The sequence below is a fragment of the Malurus melanocephalus genome, unplaced genomic scaffold (assembly GCF_030028575.1).
Source record: "Malurus melanocephalus ecotype Western Australia unplaced genomic scaffold, MMel_1.1 scaffold_86, whole genome shotgun sequence".
Classification (NCBI taxonomy): Eukaryota; Metazoa; Chordata; class Aves; order Passeriformes; family Maluridae; genus Malurus; species Malurus melanocephalus.
This window is the reverse complement of record NW_026623318.1, coordinates 1,233,972-1,241,766: the sequence shown is the minus strand read 5'-3', so window position 1 is coordinate 1,241,766 and position 7,795 is coordinate 1,233,972.

Genomic DNA, 7,795 nt, shown 5'->3' with positions numbered 1-7,795 from the left:
CGGCTCCGGGCACGGGCACGGCACCCCCCCGGCACACCGCGGACAGCGCCGGGGGGCGCGTCCCCCGACCCCCGGCATCGGGGGGGACATACCCGGGACCCCCCAGCATCGGCATCCCCGGGGGGGACCCATCCTGCCACCAGTGTCCCTGGGGCGGGGGGAACACGGAGGGCACATCCTGGCACTGCTACCCCTGTGGGGGACACTGGAGGACACATCCCGGCACCCCCCCGCATCGGCATTCCTGTAGGAAGACGCCGGGGACACATCCTGGCACCCCCAGCATCGGGGGAGACAAATCCCGGAATCCCCAGGGTCGGCATCCCTCTCTAACCCCCAAAACTGCTCCTGCACAGGGCGGGGACACATCCCTCACGGGCACCGGGATCCCCCCGCAGCATCCTCAACTGGTGCGGGGGGACCCCCGCCCCTCACYCCGCCCCTCACCCCTGCACCGCCCCGGGGGTCCCGCGGGGCTCTGGCCCAGGGCGGGGCAGGGCCCGCTCAGACCCCCCGGGCACAGAGACCCCAGCGTCGGGCTGGACCCTCCTTGCCCCTTGTCTGGGCATCCCCGGCCACAGCGCCACTTCCCAGTGCCACACCGSTCCAGTTGCCACCGGGTGCCACCATGGCCTCTAGCACCAGTGACCCATCCCCGAGGGCACCGTGGGCTGGCTCCCTCCGTTGGGCAGGGGGCTGCTCCAGCCGTGACCCAGGGCCACAGGCAGTGTCTGGATGAATCAGGGGAAGAGGCGGGAGAGGAGAACGGCACGGACATGTCCGGCCTTGCAAAGGTCATGGCCACCCAGGGACCCCCGGCCCCTCACCCCAAATCCCACCCTGCAGGGTGGTGGTGGCTGTGCTGGAGCAGCACCCGGGGGGGCACCCTGGGCTGTTCTGGGGGCTCAGACCCATCCGTGGGAGAGCAGCTGCTCCTTCGCTGTCYCTGCGCCACCGGATCTACGGATACCTCACCCTCCGTGTCCGGCACCGGCTCCCGGCGGRCCGAGGCTTCCCAAGGTCACCGTGTGTCCTTGGACACCTCCACCTGCAGCACAGGAACGTGTCCATCATGGCTGCTCAACTGCATCCCACATCAGGCATTCCACATCCTGCATCAGGCATCCTGCATTGTACATCCCAAATCCGCATCCCACATCCCAGATCCCGCATGCCATATCCCAAATCCAGCATCCAGCATCCCACATCGGGTCTCTGGCATCAGACATCCCGTATCCCACATCCCACACCACCCACGCCAGTAAAGGACGCTTGGGGCAGCGCCAGGGTCCCTGGGGACCCCATTTTGGTGTTCCCCACTCTCACGTGGGACCCACATCAGTRTGGCCATGACCCCCTCCTGTCCCCCCCACTCCCCCCGTGTGTGCAGGGGGGCTGGGCTGGGGGAACGCCGGGAATGGGGGTCCCCGCTCCCCCCCAGCAGCCGYGGCTCCTGGCCGGGCTCCGCGCGCAGGGAACAAGCCCCGCTCTGTCCCTCTCAAAGGGGGATTGAAGGGGCTGCACCTGCTTAGTATTCCCCAGGCTTCCGCCCCTGGATGCGTTTCCAAGGGGACCGGCCGAGGGGCCGCCAGGATGGATGGGGGGACACGGCCGTGAGAGCCGGGAAAAGGGTTGGGAAGAGTCATCAGGGTCCCAYGGGCCGGGGGTCCCTGCCCTGAGGCCGAGGGAAGGTGGGTGGGATCCGGGAATGGGGAGAGGGCTGGATGGAGCCTGGGCAGGGCAGCAGCCCAGGGACACTTCCAGCACCCACAGGAACGCCCAGGAGCAGGAAGCCAGTGGGGCTGGCAGGGACCCCCGGGACCACCCGTGCCAAGCCTGGAACCACCCAGGATCACATCCTGGACAYCTTCATGGCCAGAGGCTCCGCCAGCCCTCGGGACAGCCCGGGCCAGCTGTCCAGCTCCAGCTCCTCCTCTCCAGAGTGTTGTGTGGCTCATGGCCCGTCACAGCCATGGGACACCTCATCCAGGGGCGTCCCCCATCCGGGTGGATCCCCCTCCCGCCCTCAGGGTGTCCCCTCAGGGTATCGACATCCCGGGGGCTCCAGCCGGTGTCAGCCCAGGGTTCTGAACGCCATGAGGAGGGACTCAGTGATGGGGACAAGAGGCGGCTCCCCCCATTCCCAGGACATTTCCCTGCAGGCTCCCTTTGCACGGGAAGAGCCCCCGCCTCCCTCATCCTGTGCCCGCGGCTCCGCATCAGGGACCCCCAGCCTGGGCAGGACCCCCAGAGCTCGCAGGGAGGGCGGGRGGTGCCAGGCACGGGCAGGAACATCGGCTGGGAAAGGGTTCWGGSGTGTCCCCGTTCCCACAGCCCGGGRCACACAGGGGCAGAGCGGGGCTGAGCCTTAATGCATCWGTTCCACTCCCCTGCCCCAATCCGGGAGCGGCCGAGCCCAGCACAGGGCTGGAGCCCCATCCCACCACATTCCTGCAAATCTGCCTTGGACTGGGTATCAGCAGCACAGGGTTGGATGAGGGGCGGCAGGACAGACCGATGGAGAGGATGGACAGACAGACAGMTGGACAGCAATRGCTCTTCSGTCTCGAAGGAGAAATCCAGCTCCAGCTCCCTCACGTGGGAAGAACAGGCTGCCGTTGCCAAGTCTGTGTTTTCCTGTGGGAGTTACTCAAAATATTAAAGGTGAATTAAAAGCCTGGGAATTGCAGCCACCCTTTGGGGCYTTTCCAGAGCAAATCTGTGAGCTCTGTCCATCTGTGCAGGGAGCTGGGGAGGAATCGCATCCCAAATCCCTTTCCTGGCTAGTTCAGCACTGGGAGCAGAGCTTGCTCGTGCATCCTGCCCTACCTTGGGATCCCCGAAAACCCATGGGAGRGGCTTTGCTCCCCCAGTCCTGCTTCACACTCCTGCCAGCGTTAGGCTCAGTCCCGCACCATGGGGAGCCTCCGCTCAGTYCCCCATCCCAGCTGGCAGCTCCCAGAGTGTCCCAGTGGCCGTGGGGCAGCCCCACAGCAGCACSTTCCTCCTCTTGTCCTGCTCCCGTGGGGGCACCACTGGCTGCAGGTGATCCAGGATCCCAGGGGAATGGACAGACAGAGGACAGGACAGGCACAGGCTGGGCTTGGATCCCCACCTTCCTCATCAGCTGAGCACCAGGAATCATCTCGTCCCTGTGTCCAGCGATGATCCCCACGGGCATCCAGCCCCGCAGGATATCGGGGAGCCGATGGCAGGAGCCATCCCCTCTGTTCTTCCCATCGCCTCTCCCCCGGCTGCCTTTCCGTCCCTCCTCAGCCAGGTGCTGAAGAGGSTCCAATCACCTTTTACCCATTTTTCTTTCCTTAACAAGTATTGGAAAAGTGCAAAGAAAATGAAGAATTGAATCGAAGAGCCAGGACTGAGGTCGGTGTTTCACRCCCTGGCTCGGGCACCGCTCCCCTCAGACACGTGAACCCTTCCCTGTCTCACATCCTGGATGTTGAGCCTGAGTCTGGGGCCGAGCCCAGCTCAGCCGGGCGGCRTTTTAGGGACAGCTTTGTCCTTGATCGGGGCTGGCACCGCCCGGGCTGGCTCCGAGGTGACGAATCCCGATGCGACACCGATCCCTGGAGGAGCCGCCGCCGCATCGACCTTCAGCCTCCTCCGTGCTCAGCCCAGAACATCCAACCCCTCTCAGCAGGGAACAGATTCCCCCTCCCCGGATCAGGCACACGCCAAACTGCTCCCGACATCCGGTTCATCCGAAAACCGCTGTAATTCAGAGTCCTCGAAGCAGGAGCCGTGTTTGGGATGGCAGGAGCAGCTTCGGCAAGGATGGTGGAGGTACAAAAATACACAGATCCACAACCTCTGCGTGTCCTGTGGCACCGGAGCCAGAATCTTCCCAAGAAAACCCTCTCTGACCTGCACAGGGGCTGGTGCATTTGGATCTGCAGAGACAGAGCGGGCCCGGGCAGGGGCAGAGTCCCGGTGTCCGAGCAGAGGGGTAGAACCCCCGGCTCGTGCTCTCCCTGGCATTTCCGAGGCACATTCCTCCAGGGCTGAGGGGGAAAAAGGTGGGAGAGGGTTCATAATCCCCTGTCACAGCTCTGAGCTGCCAAGAGCAAGGAAAACCCCGAGGAAAGTGAGGCCAAGCTGTGGGGAGAGGAGCGGGCGGGGAGCTGCATCCTGAGGATGGAGCTGCGCCCAGGAACACATCCCAGCTGTGCCCAGCACCTTCTGTGCCTGCCAGCATGCATAGGTGACAAACCGAGCTGTCCCTGAGTGGGGTAAGGCTCTGCCAGTGCCAGCACTGCTCTGCACCTCGCTCCTTCCAGCCTGGAGAATCCCGTTTAGTGCTCGTGATTTTGCCAAGAGGGCACTAAAGGCCCTTCAGAAAAGCTTTTTACCTCCAAGGCTTTGCTTTCACTGCTGAGAAAGTGAGTGAACCAAGGCAGCTGCTCCACAGCCAGGACAAGGAGCGAAGGGACCCTTCACCTCCTGGAATGAAGGAAAAGGGCTCGGGAATGGCAGGGCTGAGCCCGGAGCGATGAACATGAACCTCGGTCTGCCCATGCTGGGTCACCGCCGTGTAACCACCCCTGGGGCTCCGGCTCTGCTGCCTCTGGAGGAGGGGACCCGAAACTGGAGCAGCAGAGAGAGCCAGACCTGCAGGGCACTGAGATCCACCCGCTCTGGATCAGTGGGAGCCGGAGGGAATCAGGGAATTCCACGGAAGGGACTCGGTGGGGAGCTGGAGCCTCTCCAGCAGCATGTGGACAAGAGCTCAGTGAGATGTCCCTCAGGTCCCACTGGGCGCAATTCCTGAACCTGGAAGTGCCTCCAGGCCTTTGTCACTCAGACGGGTAACACAGCTGCATGGGCAACCTCGGTCCTGGCATGTGGGGACCATCCCAGGGCYGGAATTCTGGGAGCCCACCTGAAGGCTGCTGGCTTTGATGGACACCTGGTGGTTTTAATCACACTGCAGTTTAGAAAGGCAAGAAAACTAAGGATTTGGGGGAAAAAAATCCCAATTACCAYCCATCAGTTTCTCGTTGCAGCCTCCAGGTGACATCCCGAGGGCTCCCTGTGCCGTGACCTGTCCTGGGGTTCCAGTGAAAGGGGGAACTGCCGGGCGGGAGCTGCTGCAGCCAAAGGGGGACAGTGCTCTGGGATAGCYGGGCAGGTCTGGCCCCGGCACGGCCCCGGCACCGGCGAGCCCTTGTCAGATCACCCGGAGCCGCCTGCCAGCCTTGTCTGGGGCGCATCTCCTCCTGCCGGGATTGGGGGGATTATCCAGGGCCGGGCGCCGGGGTCAGCCCTGGGCTCGTTCCTGTAAAACCTGTGGAGCGAGAAAAGGAGCTCACAGCTTCCAAAGGCTTTGCATGGAAGATTCTCGTGAAAGGCACRGTGGTGAAACAGCATCGGGGCAACAACGCACACTCAGACACCCCCCAAACTGTCCCTGTGCCCCAAGGTGCATTTTGGGCTTTAAATCGACCAGAAAAAGACACACACACAAAAAAAACCCAACAAAAAACAAACCAAAAAAAAAAACCCACAAAACCCAAAACACCAAAACAACAAACAAAAAAACCCGGAGCTTTCCAGGCAGCCCGGGGTGGAATTGGTGTGTCCGGCAGGACACGGGAAGTTTTGGGGTGTTTTTGGGACGGTCACRGGCGGTGGTGGCGCCTGTTCCCGCTCTGCTCCCGCATCACTCTCTCAGCCAACGGTGCTGGGGAAAAATCCTACGGATCACATCTCCCGTCTCCAGCAGGATCCGATTACTCGGATGAAGATGCAAACCCCTCCCAGCTGCATTAGYGGGAGAGACAGGGAATTTTCTGGAGCAGGCAGAAGGGCTCATCCTGAGCAGGTAATTCCCTTTATCCTAAGGACATCTTGGATTGAAATGACCCTAACAGTGGTTTTGGAGCACTCAGCCCTGTCCCAAACCCCTCTTCCAGCTGACCGCACCCACATGGATAAACTGCGAACAGGGATGAATTYGCAGAGCAGAAGGGCTCCAGCCCTGGGAGCAGCTCCCTGTTCTCCTCTGGGCTCTCTGCAGCAGCTCCAGGTCCTTGTGCTGTTGGCCCCAGGGCTGGGGCAGCTCTGCAGTGGGGGGCTCACCTGAGAGGGACAGAATTCCCCCCATCATCACGTGTCCCACCCTTGGGATCAGCCCAGGGCATGGGGGGGGTTCTGGCCAGCCCCCACCCACCAGCATTCCCACAACTGGGATCTCAAAGCAGATCCATTCTCCTCTCTCTCACTCCAGCTCTGCCCAGCCCATCCTTAATTGCTGTAACCACGAAACTTTGAAGGCTGTAAAAAGAAAACACTTCCAAAATTGACATTCATGATTTACCACTTTCCATGCATCCCTCAGGAAAATGATCTTCAGGATGAGAGGAGGAAAAATGACCTCTGCTGTCCATGCTGCAGGTGAGGAGGGAGGCCATCACCCCCAGGGACAAACCTCACTGCAATGCAAAGACCCAAGAGCTCCTTCCCTCCCCTTCCCAACCCCTGAGGGGAGCAGCACTCAGGAGCCCAGAGAGGACGTTCAGCAGGAGACCCCAGCCCATCCAAGGAGGAATTCCAGTTGGGAATGGGGCTTTCATGGTGTGCCCTGGACCCAGGGACACAGCTCCAACCCTGGGYTTTTGCCTCCTGGGGAATCAAGGACTGGGGGCCTTATGGGATGCCTGGGAAGAGGTGCCACTCCTGAAGCTAAAGCTCTCGCTGGGTAAAGCAGAGGGATGGCTGGAYATAATCCAGACTGGATTCTGGTTTCAGTTCAACCAAAAAGACAAATCCTGGCAGCGTCCGGATCCCGGCGGGATCAGAGGGAAGAGCAGCACAGGGACTCAACCTGGCAGACCCCAGGCCTCACCCAGCCCAAGCTGCCACGTSAGAGCTCCCTTCCAGCATTCCCAAGCAGGAACAGGGGCCAGAGCCTGTGGGAAAGCAGTGATGCTGCTGAGCTTCGGTGCTGCAGCCGCTCCCATGAGCTTTGAAACCCTTAAGAGTTTCCAAAGCATCTCATTTCCAGTGTGGGAAGGGTCTTCACTTCCCCCCATGGCTTCGGTGTCTCCCCCAAGCTCAGGTTTTGTGTTCATTCCTCGAGCTCACGTTCAGCCCCAAAGAGCCATGGATCACAGCAACAATTCCCAGCTCTTCCCGCACACAAAGGCAAAGGAGACTCTACAAACTGCACAGGCTTTGTACAAAACCGCTTTTTTTTGCTTTTATTTCACAAAATTGGGTGGCTGCTGCAGGAATCAAACCGGYCCTATACAGAGATCAGGTGAAAAAGTGGGCACAGGGATTATTTATACAGAAACAAAACAGTGTCCMGGATCCAGGTCCTCAGCGGGATCAGCACTAGGACAGTAAAAAATAGTCTCCACCTGGATCCTTGGAATTGCTCACACTAAAAACAACCTGAGGTTACTCTAAACTGGACTAAGGGCTGCACCAGAAATCCCACGCTCACCCCAAAGACCCTGGAGGGGAAGGAAGCCTTGGGAAGGGGAATGGGAAGGCCCCGGCCGCTCTCTGTGCGGCACCGTGGAGTCGTGCTGGAAGACCTGGCAAATCCTTAATTTTTAAAGATGAAAGTGGTTCTGGAGGTTCCAGAGTTTGTGGGAGCCTCTCCCCAGCCCAACCTCAACTCATACCTGGCCAAAAGCCACCCTTCAAATCAAGGAGGGGCCTCCAGACCCTCGGCAGGGAAACCCCAAACGCCCTCCGGCCGGGATCAGGGCAGAGAACCTGAACACAGACAAGACGGGCTTTTTGCAGGACTTTTTCCCAAGTTTTG